Raw genomic sequence first — 15,505 nt, 5'->3', positions numbered from 1 at the left:
TCTTAGTGAAATACTTGGTGCTTTGGGGAGGGTAATTGAATGGAAATTTTTACTAACAGCCATGATGATAAAAGAAAACAGAATCTTCTGAAGAGCGCAGGACGCTCTGGAGCCTTGGATGCTGGGAGCCAGGTATTAGATGTGGGTGTGCTGGGCATGAAAATTGAGAGGCTGTTTTCCTTTCTTTTTAAATTGAAAAGGCACCCCCACCCTGCCCCTGGCCCCCTGCCTCCAACCAAATCCTTGCTTCTTCTGATTGTTGGTTGTATAACAGGGCTGGCATGGGTCAGGGGGAGGGGGCTTCTAGGAAGCCTAAATGCACAGTGCATCCCGTGTCTGAGAAATCTTGATTCTTTGGCAGAAAACCCAAAATACAGAAATGAAGGTGGAACAGTCTGGGCTGTGGATTTTCCTTCCCTCATTGTTATGTTTATTAAGGTAACGTTTGTTGTATCCAGTCTTCTTAGGACTTGGAAGAACTTTTTTGCCCCTGAAATGCACTTCAACTCAGTATATCTTGAACTCTGCACAGCTCATATAATTTTGTGCCAACTGAATCCTGCAAAAGTAGTTACCTCTCTCACACCTCACCTGTCCAGATCACAGTGAAAAAGTAAAAATTTGACTGCTGAAGAGCTACAATAGTTGTCCCAAAAATTAGCTTCCAGTAGAGCCCTCTTGACAACTCGGAGCCTATTTGTTTATATTTTATTCACACTTAGCCCAAAGCAGATTATCAATTAGAAGTGAATTGGATCTAGCAGCCTTATAGAAAGATAGGAAGCAGAGAAAGATGAAACAGATACTAGACACTGTGAATATGATGTGTCATTTTGTGCCACAGTATTTTCTGTTTTGAGGACGGAAAACGATTTCGCTGCTGGAATTGTATAGATTATCTTCTTGAGTGAAAATGGGACTCCAGTTGAGGAGGTCAGGTGGGGTAAAAGAATTTTGCTTTCCTCAAGTGAGCCATCATTCTGTGGGGGATTCTATTCTGTTTCTCTGGATGTTTTGTTGCTTTTCGCTGTAGTGAGAGTATCCTTGCTGGGACCAAAAATTTCCTATAGCTTTTATTTGGTCCACTTAAGCTAAGTTCTGTTTCAGTAACAAAAGCTCAGTACCTCTCAAAAGTAGAGGTTTATTTCTCATTCATAGATCCATCATGGGTAGACTCTGGCCATGAACCAGGCTAAAGGATGATTCCTTAATCTGAGATTTTACCAATGTCATAATGGAAGGAAAAGGGAACATGGCAGCATGGCAGTCGAGCACTGGCTGGTTGTTTCACACCACCCCCACCCCCGTTCATCAGGACTGCCATCGGTACCTAAGCCTTTCTTGAGGAAGAGCTCTGTAAACCACATGGCCATGCCTGACAGTGATGTGGGAGGTTAGCATCCTCTCCTAGAGAGAGAAAGACAATATTTTGAAACAGTATCAGACTTGAAGGTGGCCCGATTTCTCCAGCCCCAAATGGGAAGCCCATATTCCATCACTGGGGAGAGCAAAGTTGAAACTACTTTTGGCTTGCACAACTTTGGTCCGATGGGTCAGTAATGATAAAGCATTAAAAGCCTAAGGGAATAGAGCATTTAAAGTTGTGGGTCTTACTTTCATAAGCAGTTTCACTTTTCCAAAAGCTTCCTTTGTTTTAGACCTGAATAAATCCCTTTGGGTCCATGGACTTGTTCTGATTTGCATAGCTGTACTTAGCGCTGGAGCTGCATAGTAAGGGTGATCTCTGTAACCTACCACAAAACAACTAGAATAGGGTCTGCCATCTGCCGCCAGTTTGTATTTGGGGTGAATGATGCCAAGACGTAACCTCTGTACCTGGCATCTACTTCCTTTCACCAGAAGTACCCAAGTAGGCGCCTGCTAACTTAATTCAGTGCAGCATTGCTTGCCTTGCGTAGCATGGAGCCCAGGAAGGGTGACACCTCCTCCTTCCACAGCCAGTGGAGTGACGACTAAATGCCTACTTGTGTGAGATGCCGAGTGGAGGCATCTGATGGAAGCGGAACCAAAAGGACCTTCTGTTCAGTCAGGGTTCTTCCCCACCCCCACCCCCCTTCCGTCGTCTTTGCTGGAGAAGAATAACCTCATTTGGGGGTTTCATATGAGCCAAGCACTGATGTTGAAATGCCCTGTAAAGCCTGGCCACAGCCTTGCCAGTCTCCAGGTCAGAAACAGTTGAATCTGTCTCTATTTCGGAGTGTTCTCAAAAGACACCCCTGCTGATGCCAGGCTTTGTATCGGAGAGTGGAATATGAAATCTCCTCTGCGGCTGGTGCGCGGTAGGATGTACGCAGAGTTTCTGTGTCTGCCCTTCAGAGTGAGCAGCGCCGCCACTGCTCTCATTTGATGCGGTGGCTCCATCTGAAAGCGGAAGCTGCTGGTTTCAGACTGGCTCCCTGTAGGATAATGAATTGTCATGCCTCTGCTGATTATCTAACAAGTTTGTACAACGTGTAACACAAGCTGACAAGACAAACAATTTTATTAATTTAAGCCTGCTGCTAATGGGATTGCAGCGCTATATGGATGTAGGAGTATTACACACAAATGCAGGAGTGTGCAGCCCCACAAATACTTGTACTCTGGGCTTGGTAATAGGAATAGTCTGTTCATTTTTAAAGAAAATGTTTGGTATTTCCATTTGTCCTTAGTAAAATCATACTCATTTGAATTTGAATGGAAAACTACTTATGAGTGTTCAGGGATTTATAGAGCTCAGATCAAGTGAGCCGTTTTATCAACCTTTGAAGTATTAGTGCTGATAGATGCCGGCGGGCAGTAGATAAACTTGAGGTTTTCACCAAGCAATTTCAACTAGAGGAGCTTTTGTCTTGCAGCTGTCTGGAGTTGGGTCTTCAGCTGGGAGAGTGCTGGGGCTAATGGAGAGCTGGATTATATTTTCATAGCCTCTGGTCTGCAGTATTTTAATTTCAGGTTCTCATGTTCTTATATATAAACTTGACAATGTGAGGTAGTTGAATCTTGGATCGTTGACTAAAACTGACAAACCATGTTTATGAAAGGAATGCATCATGTAAGGGAAAGGGTTAGTTCAGGTAGATAAGAAGGAGCTTTGCTATGATGGACTCGGTGTAATCTGCTTTTGGCTTCTGTGAGATGTGTTCTTAGCATGGAAAATGAGCCACCCGTAAGACCCAGGGAGCTTTCACAGTCTGTAAGAGTGCCTGCGTCTGGGGGTAATTTCAGAGCTGCAGGGACAATAAACGTGGGCCTTTCCTTTCAGGACCTTGGGTGAGGAACATAGAGCATAGCAGACCCACTTGTGTAGCCTCCCAACATCCAGGCGTTTAGAGTGCAGACTATAAACCTTGCTAGGTTAATGCAGCAGCCAATTAAGAAGTGAGGGCACTGGCATTAAAAGTCCCTTGAAAAAATCTGGGTAAATCTAAAGCAGCAAGTGATTGAGGTTTTCTGCTTGAATAGTGTCAACTTTATGTATCCTTGTGGAGATGATTCACTGTGTACCCCCGCCCCCCACACTTGTGATGTTACTGCCTTTCAGCCTTCCTTTCCCCTCTCCCTGTACCTCCTTCATAGCATCTGCTTTAGGAGCAGCTTGTATGCTTCAATCCCGTGTATTGCTCTAAAGCAGATTGGCACAGGGCAGAGGTGACTGCAGGTGAGTTCTGTAAGTGCATTTCGTGTAGTGTAAAAAAGCCCCCATATACTAGAGAACACTAGCTGATGTGTTTCCCATTTTGTCTCTATTCTTGTGAAACATAAGTTATATTCCGCATGTGGAGAGCCTCTCGTTCTTCCAGTGCCCTTCCGGTTACACTCCCAGTACCATTAGAAGTATTATGTTATTCTTCCTTTAAATGTAAATGGTGTTACTTGGCCATTCTTCGTCACTTTCTGAAAGCTTTTTTAAAGAAACCTTTTTATGGAGGTGAGGCATCTTAGTCATTTGTGTAAGGTGCAGTATAAGCGTGCAGCTCAGTGAATTTATAGGTATGTACACACCCATCTGTCTACTCCCAGATCGACATAGACTATATTAGCATCCCTGGAGGTGCCTATTCCCAGGCAGTGTTTTTTGTCTGGGGGTAACCACTCTTCAGTCAGCACTGATTAGTTGAGCCTATTCTTGAATTTCACTAAACGGAATCATGCAGTAAGTACGCTTTTGTGTCTGGCTTTTTTAGTGTCACGCGCATGGCATATGGAAGTTCTCAGGCTATGGGTCGAATCAGAGCTACAGCTGCCAGCCTCCACCACAGCAGCGCGGGATCTGAGCTGCGCCTGTGACCTACACCACAGCTCTCAGCAATGCCAGATCCTGAACCCACTGAGTGGGGCTAGGGATTGAACCTGCATCCTCATGGATACTAGATGGGTTCGTTTCCACTGGGCCACAGTGGGAACTCCCATGTCTGGCTTTTTTAATGCAACATTATGCCTATAAGGTACATTGGTGCTGTTATGAGTCTCAGTAGTATTTCTTTTTTTATGTGTATAAATAATATTCTGTTGTATGCATTAACTATACTTGGTTTATCCCTTCTCATATTGTTCAGTTAGGTTGTTTCCAGCTTGGATCTATTATGATAAAGATACTGATGAACGCTGTATATGCTTTTGGTGGACACGCACGCTTAGTTCTCTTGTATACTTAGGGATGCTTTTGTTGGGTCCCAGGGCAGATGAATGTCTATGGAGCTGGGCTTTTGTGGACATTACAGCTTCATTAATCTATCCTGCTTATTTATTGAGATAGCTGATGCTGAATGGAAAAGGGATGGACTTTAAAAGGACTAGTCTGGTTAATGTCTGAAACCAGCCCACCACTGTTCTGAGACAGTAAGAGGATAACTAAATTTAAATCTTATTTTGGAATCTGTAAGATGAGTGTTACAATGCCTGGTTGTTGTGTAGTAAATAGGTTGAATAAGATAAATAGCTCCTATGCTTTAACAAATACTCCCTTTTTTACTTCCTAAAGAAATCTGATCCCTGCTCATAGCTAATTAAAGGGAAAGTGTTTGACTTTGCACTATTAATTTTGACCTATCATAGCTTTGCCTAGGACAATCATTTATGTGCATACATGACAATAAAAAAATTAGTCAAGAGATTAATGTATAACTTTTATGTAAGAGTCTCAAAAGGTACCTTTGCTATGTTTTGTCTTTTTTTTTTTTTTGCTATTAAAGGATACACTTCTGCAAAATCATAACATAATTATCTCTATATTCAGTATTTCTTTTAAGTGCTTTTTTCTGATAGCTTCTTTCTTTGGTTGTTCCTTCATACCTTCAGTCATTGAAGATGGAAGACTATACTCTGTGTCCAGACATTACTAATTGCTGATACTATAAAAATATGGACTGGAACTAGAAACTGCTATACGCAGAACAAATTTGTATGTCGTCACTGTGTTCATAGCACAATACGATTTTTAGAGCATATTTTAAAAGAATTAAAGGCATTCCCATCGTGGCTCAGTGGTTAATGAATCCGACTAGGAACTATGAGATTGCTGGCTCGGTCCCTGCTCTTGCTCAGTGGGTTAAGGATCTGACTTTGCCATGAGCTGTGGTGTAGATCGCAGACATGGCTCGGATGCTGAGTTGCTGTGGCTCTGGCGAAGGCCAGTGGTTACAGCTCCAATTCGACCCCTAGCCGCGGGTGTGGCCCTAAAAAGACAAAAGTCCAAAAAAAAAAAAAAAAAGAATATAAAGATTTCAAAGATACATTTCATATACCTTAAAGAGGTCATCTGGAAATTACAACTCAACTCCCCTTACTTCAACTAAGTTAATCATCCACAAACCCAAACAAATTTTTATTTTTTATTTGTTTATTTTGGTGAGGGTGAAGGATGGGGGAGGAAAGTGCTTTTTACATTTGGTATGTAAGTTCCTTTATAAAGTAAATCCTTGACTTGAGAGGTGAATAACTAATGCTGTCTATGGTTAGCATTGGCTGTCTGCAGTTTCGTGGATTACATCTATATTTCAGGCTGGGAAAGCTCTGGTCACCAGCCTCTCTGATACACTGGGGTCCTTTACTTTCCCATGTCTTTCAGAAAGTGTTGGAGTTCCCGTCGTGGTGCAGTGGTTAACGAATCCGACTAGGAACCACGAGGTTGCGGGTTCGGTCCCTGCCCTTGCTCAGTGGGTTAACGATCCGGTCCGGCGTTGCCGTGAGCTGTGGTGTAGGTTGCAGACACGGCTTGGATCCCGCGTTGCTGTGGCTCTGGCGTAGGCTGGTGGCTATGGCTCTGATTGGACCCCTAGCCTAGGAACCTCCATATGCCGCGGGAGCGGCCCAAAGAAATAGCAAAAAAAAGACCAAAAAAAAAAAAAATTTAACTAAGGAAGGAAAGCTAAAGAAATACTTACTATGCTCAGGATGTACAGAGACTTAGCTCAAATACATGGTCATGTTTCAACTGTTTGTGGAACAGTCTCCTTCATCCTCTTAGATTCTCAAAGTCAGACTGAAAAGTTCCAGTTTTAGTCTTTAGCTTTGAGAATTTAAAATTCTCAAATTGCCCTCATGCATTCGTTCAAAACTAGCATCTATTTGGTCCTACTGGCCATTTGACCTTATTCTTAACATCCATTTCTCCTGAAAGCTGTTAAAATTAGCTTCTTCCGGAGTTCCCGTCATGGCACAGTGGTTAACGAATCCGACTAGGAACCATGAGGTTGCGGGTTCGGTCCCTGACCTTGCTCAGTGGGTTAATGATCCGGCGTTGCCGTGAGCTGTGGTGTAGGTTGCAGACACGGCTCAGATCCTGCGTTGCTGTGGCTCTGGCGTAGGCCGGTGGCTACAGCTTCAATTCAACCCCTAGCCTGGGAACCTCCATGTGCCGCGGGAGCGGCCCAAGAGATAGCAACAACAACAACAAAAGACAAAAAGACAAAAAAAAAAAAAAAAAAAATTAGCTTCTTCCCTCTGCCAGAAGCTAGCAAGTCCTTCCTCTTACTTAGAACCCACGTTGTTTCTTTATCCTGTTCAGTTTTTCTTGGAAGGCACAGCTTTTGTATAGCAGGTGTGATTGGTATAGTAGGTTGCAAAGGCTTATACCTAGATACATTGTTCAAAACTATCGGCAGTTCTTGAGTGTCCTTAAGAATTGGGTTCTAGAAATGGATTGAAGGTTAAATTGTAGGCCTTGGATACTGATGCTCAGCAATATCTAGGAATCTCCTAATGATTCTTCCAGTAGGGCTTTGGTGTGAGAAGAGATCTAGATTCTCTTGTTCATCTACTTGCTTTGCAGTCACAGGTGAAAACTAACCTCATAGAGCTTGATTTCCTGATCTGTAGACAGGAGCGTTTGGAGTCGATCAGGGAGAGGATGGAAGTGTCCTAAGGGGTCAGATGGCTAAAACTTAGTTTACTAGGGAGGCTGGAAGTCCAGATCCAAGGAGGCGTTGGGTAGTTTCTTCTGAGACCAGTCTCCCTCGCTTGCAGGTGGCTGCCCTCTTGAATTCTTCTACCCATGGTCCTCCCACTGTATGTGTGTGACCCTGGTGTGTCTCTGTCCTTGTCACCTCTTACACTGACACCAGTCAGATAAGATGAGTGCCCACTCTAGGTGCTATCTCCAAATATGGTCACATTCTGAGGTTCAACATACGAATCCTGGGGAGTTGGGGGTGTCTTAGCTTATAACCTTAACGCAAATGTACCAGGCAGCTTAGTCTGGCAGAGAGAAGACTTTGCCTACAGCTCAGACTGAGCTCCACATTAGGCTGACACTTGATATGGATTCTCATCTGCAGAAAGCTTGACACTCTTAAGGAACTTCTAAATTGAACTTATGGGGGTTTCATGTTTGTGAAATCCTCTTTATTTTCAAGGAGTAATTGTGAAAGAAATTGGATATGCAGAGGCATAATATCCTTTGCTGTTGGGACCAAGCAGTCAAACGGTCTCAAGATGTGGGTGGCTTCGTAAAATAGTGCATAATCTATCAGAATTGTCACCATCTTAAAGCTCTATTTAAAGAAAGGACTTAACAGAAGAGCCAAGCTTTGTATCTGAAGATGTTCAGTGTAGCACAGTCTCTCAGAAAAAGTAGAAATAGTCTAAAATAGCCAGAAATAGAGGCTAGCTTAAGTAAATTCTTTATCAAAGTTCCATTAACATTTTTGGAATTATTATTTTTAGTGTAGGACAGAAATCTTAAGTGTATGATTTGCTGAAATTTGTCCTTTGTATAGAACTATGCCTTCTAATTATGTATCAGAATCATAAAGATTTTACTTCTGACAGTTATTTAGGATGACAGTGTCATGTGATCAAAAAGGCAAAGGCAAAGATCATTCTACTTTTAGAATTGTACAAAAACCTAGGGTAAGATTGAAAGGGAACTGTTTTATGAGTAGGTTAAATAATTCTGTTTTGGATGAAGAGTAAAGTGAATTTTTTCATTTTGATTTCCCTTAAGGATTTCTTTTTACTAAGTTTGTCTGTATGGATGACTTATGTAAAAGATTTTTGAAGGAGCATTCCATCAAGGCTCTCCTGCTTTGGGCCTTTTTAAAGCTGTCAGTAACAGGTTTAATCTTTCGAGTTCCTCATGGTTTCCTTCTTGGTTTGGAGACTCCTGTGTCTTCATAAAACTGAGGGCCCGAAGAGCTGTTGTTGATAGCATGTCTATTGATATGTTCAGTACATATCAGCAGTGAAAATTGAGACATCTTAAAAGTATTTAATGCATTAAAGATAGGCCCATTGTATGTTAACATAAGTTTTTACAAAAAATAACTGCTAAAAAATGAGAAGTGACACATTACTTTTACGCACATCAGTTTTAATGTATGGTTTAATAGAAGACAGCTGGAATCTTATCTGCTTCTGCATTTTCTTTGTTTTGATGGGTTATTTTGGTGGAAATTTTTGAAGAAATTCTATATTGACGCGTGAATAGCTGGGAAGGGAAGAAAAGAGAGGAGCCGGCAGGGGTCTTTGATCTACCTCTTGAGAACTGCTACTCTAAAACAACAGTATTTCCAAAGTGATATTGTAAATCACATTGAATGTACTGCCTGAACCTTGTAGAAATCTCTTGGCGTGAAGTGAGGGTGGCTGTAGATTGTGGCGGTACTCTAGATAAAGTATCGTCCGTAAATGATAAAGTATCGTCCATAAATCTGTGTTTTGACTGTTCACTTACTTTCATCGAAGTTTCAACAGTAATAGCAAATACGTTCGCTAATTGCACTTAAGGAGGATAGGAAATCCTGAAAATTTTAGCCCACCGCTGTTGTCAAACAGAAACACTATGTCTAGAATTAGGCCTCTCGTGAGAACTTTGTCTAATGTCTCGTGAGCTTTTTCCCTGAGCATTTGAGACCGGCCACCATTAAGTTTTATAAATATGGCACTGGCTCCCAAAACATGTTCAGGTGGCAAACTCATGATACGTAGGGATATTTAGTGCTGTCATTTTGGTCCTAGATAATGCTCCGGGTGGAAAACACATGATTATGGAAGCCGTATAAAATCAAGCGTATGTGTGTACCAAAATAAGGCATTCTATTAATAGTAGTAACTAACAGTAACATGTCAACTTAATATCGGTTCACTGACGTACTGGTGTTTGACACTTTATAGTAAATGCTCTTTTTATTAAAGAAAACCTTAGGGACAAAAATCTCACTGAGATTGTTTACTAACTTAATTTTTGGTAGCATTATTTTTAGTGGCAATGACACTTTTTCTACATTGTTTTCAGAAGCACTAGTATTCTAGAAAAGCAGACGGAGACCTACTAAAATTTATTGTCAAGGCCTATTAACTCCGATTTCAAATAATAAAACTAGGGGATAGGAATCTGAATACTATGGCTTCACAGTAATAACGAAGGTATCGGCTGACCTTTTACCTATTGATATGAAAGTGTTTCATTTCTTTTGCTAGAAAAGCTCTATCCTGCCCTTTTGCCCAATCCCCCCAAAATATGTATTTTCATAGTGCTTTTTTGTTAGCCCGATCTCGAATAGGTGCCCTGTGAGCGCACATGTGAAGTACATTGGTAGGGGATTTGGCTTTTCGTGGTCCTTAACTCTGGAAGGAACTTCACATCCTCGTACGCCTCTGGTGTTGCTGTATTGCAGATGCTGCTGAGGGCTTCCTCTGCCCTGGGCCGCCATCTTCAGTTTGCTTGGTGTAGAGTCAAATAACCAAACCAAAACAGAACCTTGACCTTCTGTGGTTTTATCCGACTGTCTTTTCATGTTTGTATGTTTGACATAATGTTCAGAAATTTTGCCCTTATTTCCGTGTTGCCTTTCTGCATCAAAGTGAAGACTTGGGGATCAGAAAAAGAATAATTTGTTGGTACCAAGTGATGCTTTCAGGACTGGTTTGTAGGATCAGATGTGGGTTTTTCAAATTGGAACCTTTTCTAATGGGCCTCTGGGAAATGTCTTAGCTAAATTGCAACAGTGACTGGTGAAGTCGATCGAGGTAAATTGCTCCCATTGCTGAGGGTTCAGAAACCAGGCAGTCGAAGCTAAAATTCCAGGGGAAATCGGGCAGAACTATTGCAGATGGTTCCCCCTTGAATGGAGAAGGGGGCTGGTGTCACTGCTGATGAATGAGATTAGAGCCCAAAATTTTTTTTTTTTTTTTTTTTTTTTTTTTTTGCAATGAATTGGTAACACACTCTTTGGGAGGCTAAAGAGAAATTTATGAAAAGACCACCAGAATCTGTTAGGTGATTCTTTTCAATATTGGCTACAGATGGTATCTAAGAACAAACACCATGAATATATTGGTTTTCTAGTGCTTTATAGAAAAGTAGCACCAAGGAACTTTGTTGCGTAGAGGCTCAGCGAACTCAGAGGTTGAGGGCTTCCTTTGGTTATTTCTAATTTCTATTTATTAGGCAACTACTAAACACCTTTGCATTTAGGAAAAAACAGAAAAACAAAACCCTGGCTGGTTGTGACTGGTTATAGTTTTAAGTTGAGGTAGAGGTCATCAAGGAAGTGCTAGTGATTGGTTGCCTGAGGGCCGGCTTAGGTCTTTTCCCAGACACTTGCTGTGTGTTAGAGAAAGTCCTTCAAGTTCCCTGCAAAATGGGAATAATAATCCATCAGAGCTGTGTGACAACATCAAGCCTTTTGTGATAAGACTCAATTGTATAAGCTGTTCATTATGCGGACTCTGGTAAGTGCAGTGGGCACTTAATTAAGGTCTAGGCTTAATCCTTCAATGTTTCCGAGGCCAAGGCCTTTCTGAGCTGTGGCTCATGGAGTTGGTGGGGACGTTGTGAATGTCTGGGAACACAGCTTTTTACGTGTACACTCAGTGGAGAGAACTTGCTGTGTTGTGGTTCTGTGTCTTTCAGAAAATACTTTATAGACATTTTAGAAGCCTAGGACTTCTACTTATCCAGGAGGATAAGGACTTGATGACTTTCTTAGTTGATGAAAATTCTGTAACCATCACTTAAAGGCTGAACTTAATATGATTGAGGTGTGCAGTTTACCCAGACCATGAGGTCATTTTTTGATTTATTTTTCTTTCCTAAGTATTTGGATATTTATTCAGCATTCTCATTTTAATATTACTTGGATGAACTTGGCATCATATATTAGACGACAAAAATTCATGTTTAATGCCAAAGATGGAAATTGCCATAGAATTGCTGTGATGATATCAATTCTTTTGCCTTCAAAAATCAAGGCTTTGGATCACTGATGAGTTGATTCTGGTTTGTGTGAACTCTCTTACAGATCACTGCTTAATGGTCCCTTTCTTACTGTCTCCCAGAATTATTCTTGCCAAGAATTTGGTGCAAGTAAATATTTGCCTGTTCTCCTCACCACTCTGTCCATGTCTAATTTAAGCTGAGTTCCTCCGGGCTCTAATGCCTATGTCCTGTGGTTTGTGAAGTGTTGCGTACTTTTAGAGCCTCTATAAATAACAAAATATAGCTCAAGGCAATAACACTATGGCCCCCTACCCCTTTAGAGAGTGTGCGTAAGAGAGAAAGGGAGAGAGATACGTGTTTATCTTGGGTAGGAAATGACTAGCATGCAAACCTATTCATCTCGTCATACACATCAGTACTGCTTCTGATTTTTGTTCACTTGTTAGTACATGACATCACTTTATCTTGGGGACATTTTATTGTGAAACTAGATGTGATGCTGGTCCTGTCCTTTCTTTTTATCCCTTCCCTCTTTTAACACAGCAAAGATGAGGGGAGAAAGGCTGGTTGCCAGCTTGGTGAGATTTCCCAGCCAGATGCTTGCGTGCTGGGGGCCTAGCTTCCTGTCCTGGTCTTCCTAGTTTGTTTTTCAGTGGATCTCCACAGATGTCATCACATATTTGGGTGATGTGAAGCTAGGAGCTAGAAGCTATTTCAATTCGCTCTGTCAATATAGTTTGATGAATGCAAATGTCTTTTAAAATGGTAGACGTCCAATTAAAAGGCTCCAGCAGGGAGTCTGTTTTGATAATGAAAGTGATTAAGAAGGCTCTATTTTTTTCCATTGGTATGAATATTCAGCTAAAAGAGCTTGGTTTTCTGTCTGTAATTGGACTCTGCTAATGTGGTTCTAATAATGATTCTAACAAATCTATTCGCTATCCTTGGCTATCAGTGCGATCAATGACCAAGAAGACACAAATTTTGATGGTGATGGCACATAGGATCCTTAATGCCAATCTTTTTTTTTTTTTTTTCTCTCATTTTAAGGAATCAGGAGTTTAAGATTTTTCAATGTTAAATTTAGAGTTGCTCTCAAAACTTGCAACTTACAAAGCTACAAGGATTGGTTTCAGTGTGAAAAGGGAAAGACAGCTACAGTTGATGATAGAGGAGGTTTTATCTGAAGCCTAATTTCTAGAGCATTCTGTCTCTTCATACCCTTTGTGCCAAGATTCTCAAGGAACAACGTGGAAGAGGATTTTCTGGTAAAGCTGGGTTGACTTTGTGACTGTGTTATAGCATAATCTGAAACATGTATTGAACTAAAATAGATGACCTAGACAGGCTGCCTGACTTCTCTCTCACCACCTCATTAGCTTCCTGTCACCCTCCATCTCTCCTTAACAGGGTCAGTGTTTGGGTTCCCTCTCATTTTAATCAGTCCTTTCACTGTATTTTCACTTTGATCATTGTTTGAAGTGTTTGTTGTGCATCAGTTCCCTTAAAACAGACATGTGAGTCAAAGCATATCTCTCTAGTACCAGAGGGTTACAGAGGCATTTGAGGGGCAAATAACTGTCCTAGGTATTTTCAGGGACTCAGAGTGGTCTTTGAATTTGCTTTGTCACCTACATTTACCTTTTTTTTTTTTTGGAGAGGGCATCCAGATTTGAAGTGGGGGCTTCTTAATCTTCAGTTCATAATCTCGATTGTGGCTTTGTCAGTGTAGCCACCCGAATGGAAACATTGGGGATTATTACAAAACAAAGAGGTTTTTTTTTTTTATGATCTTGATATTTGAGGAATAATTTTAAAACAAAGGGATGAAACTAAAGATTTGCAGGTGATGAGTCTTTGTGTGGCATTCATGTGGTTGGAAGAATAATTTTTCTCTGATTTCAAACTTGTATAGATGGCATTCGTATTCTCTATAGCCAGTAAAATATAGGGGAGTATTAAAAATTTCAATATCAGAAGGACAAGCTGTTGTATTTTACTAGGACCTAGAGTCTAAGGTAATAACGTGAGGGAAAAGTAGTATTTAGTGAAAATTAGCCTTGAAAGTTTGTTTATGGGAGTTCCCATCGTGGTGCAGGGGAAACAAATCCTACTGGTATCCATGAGGTTGCAGGTTCGATCCCCAGTCTCGCTCAGTGGGTTAAGGATCTGGCGTTGCTGTGAGCTGGGATGTAGGCTGGCGGCTGAAGTTAGATTAGACCCCTAGCCTGGGCACTTGCAAATGCCGAGAATGGGGCCCTAAAAAAAGAAAAAAGTCTCTTTATTGTCATTTTGCACAAATAGAAATAAGTGCTTCCGGATGGTTAGATGTATTGACCATGACCAGTTTAAAATCAAGTCTTTTTTTTTCTCTGAGTGGAATAGCGAGGGAACAGGAGTAGATAGCTAGGAATGGTTAAAACTTGTATCTCTACCCCTATCCCACCCAATCCCCGTCTTTCTGAGAGAATATAGTTGTTAAGCATGTATCAGAGGTAAATTCGGTACCTCTGGAGTTGATAGACTGCCCCTGGAGAATTAAATCCCATTAGATGCCGTGAGGGGGCTGAAATGGGGATAGGCATGGTCTTAGCCCTGCTGGTGAAAATGTGTCTGCTGCAGACCACAACTAACAGTGGTCACGAGGGAGGGCTTGGGTCGGTGTCGAGAGGTCCAGAAGCATTAAGGCAGAGTGTTGTTAAGAAGTGGCAGTGCTGAACTACTGAACTCCGCTGTTTCAGGCTGGGGGCTGTCTGCACAGGTCAGGCAGGTTTGCTCTCCTTGGTCCAAGGCAGGATGTAGAAACATTGGCCCAGCTCTGATGGATTCTTTGTGCCATTGCAGGGTGACTTTCAACCTAGGATATTGGGTGATTGCTGAGTTCTGAAGGCCTTTTTGGTTTCTCTCTAGCAACATACCCAATTCTGCTTGCTTGTTGTGGGGGGCAGACCCTCACTGGCATCTGTTTTGTTAGGAATATTTTAACCAGCTCATATTCATTGTCTGTCTTTTCATTCCATGCATCTTGTTACTGAGAGGGTACTTTGAAATGTCTTTCCTTTTACTTATATAATGTTGGCAGACTCTTTTTTTAATCTTTTGTGTGTGTGTGTATATATATATATATCATATATTGTGTATATGTGTATAACATAAATGTACACATATATAAGTGAAGTGTGAAATTCTATATGTATGTATCATGTATCTTCTCTGTTCCTTTTCCATTGCAGAGGCAGCTGTATTAACTGGAACAGTGCCCTTTTGTAGCCTACTGCTGGAGTGTGCATTGCTTAATCCTCTCTTGCTTTCTAAACTCTCAGCCTGTTATGAATTAAATAGTTTTTGACTCTTCCTGATAAGGATATTTATGGGTCAGACTGGCAGAATTCCACAGAAGCACATTAGTGTCTTCTTGGAGTTGAAGCATTTACATAGAGGCATCCTTCTGGGTGGAGGGAAGTGCAAGTGCCTTGGGACCTCTGCTGTCTCTGGCCCTCCTCACCTCCCAGCTTTGTGCCCCTCACCTTCATCAGCGTGCACGATGCTAGGCACTGAATACCAGGTCTCAAGCCCACAGAGTATATTTATATTCTCTTATGCTTCATTCACTCATTCATTGCTCAGATATTTCTTTAGCAGTGCTATAGAACTTAAATATTTTCTGGTGTTGTATTAGTAACTGGGGTGTACAAAGATGTTTCGGAAAGTAGATGGGGATGACGGGTTGAGTCAAGATAAAATACAAATAGAGATGATGCAAGGTAGAATGAACATTTTTTTAGGAGGTACGCAAAAGCAAAACACTAATGAAATTCAGAGCCAAAAAAAAAAAAAGATGTT

The 15,505-nt window shown here is 41.3% G+C and overlaps 1 protein-coding gene across 3 annotated transcripts in view; it reads left to right on the top strand.

The window, feature by feature from the left end:
• Window positions 1-15,505, top strand: part of SND1 (staphylococcal nuclease and tudor domain containing 1) — a 392,192-nt gene that overhangs the window by 88,937 nt on the left and 287,750 nt on the right. The window lies entirely within an intron of this gene.

The sequence above is a fragment of the Sus scrofa genome, chromosome 18, assembly GCF_054392235.1.
Source record: "Sus scrofa isolate SSC_HxYL_T2T_F1_AM1 chromosome 18, Sscrofa_HxYL_maternal_Yorkshire_Landrace_v2.0, whole genome shotgun sequence".
In the NCBI taxonomy this organism is placed as follows: domain Eukaryota; kingdom Metazoa; phylum Chordata; class Mammalia; order Artiodactyla; family Suidae; genus Sus; species Sus scrofa.
This window is presented reverse-complemented; position numbering and strand designations above follow the sequence as displayed.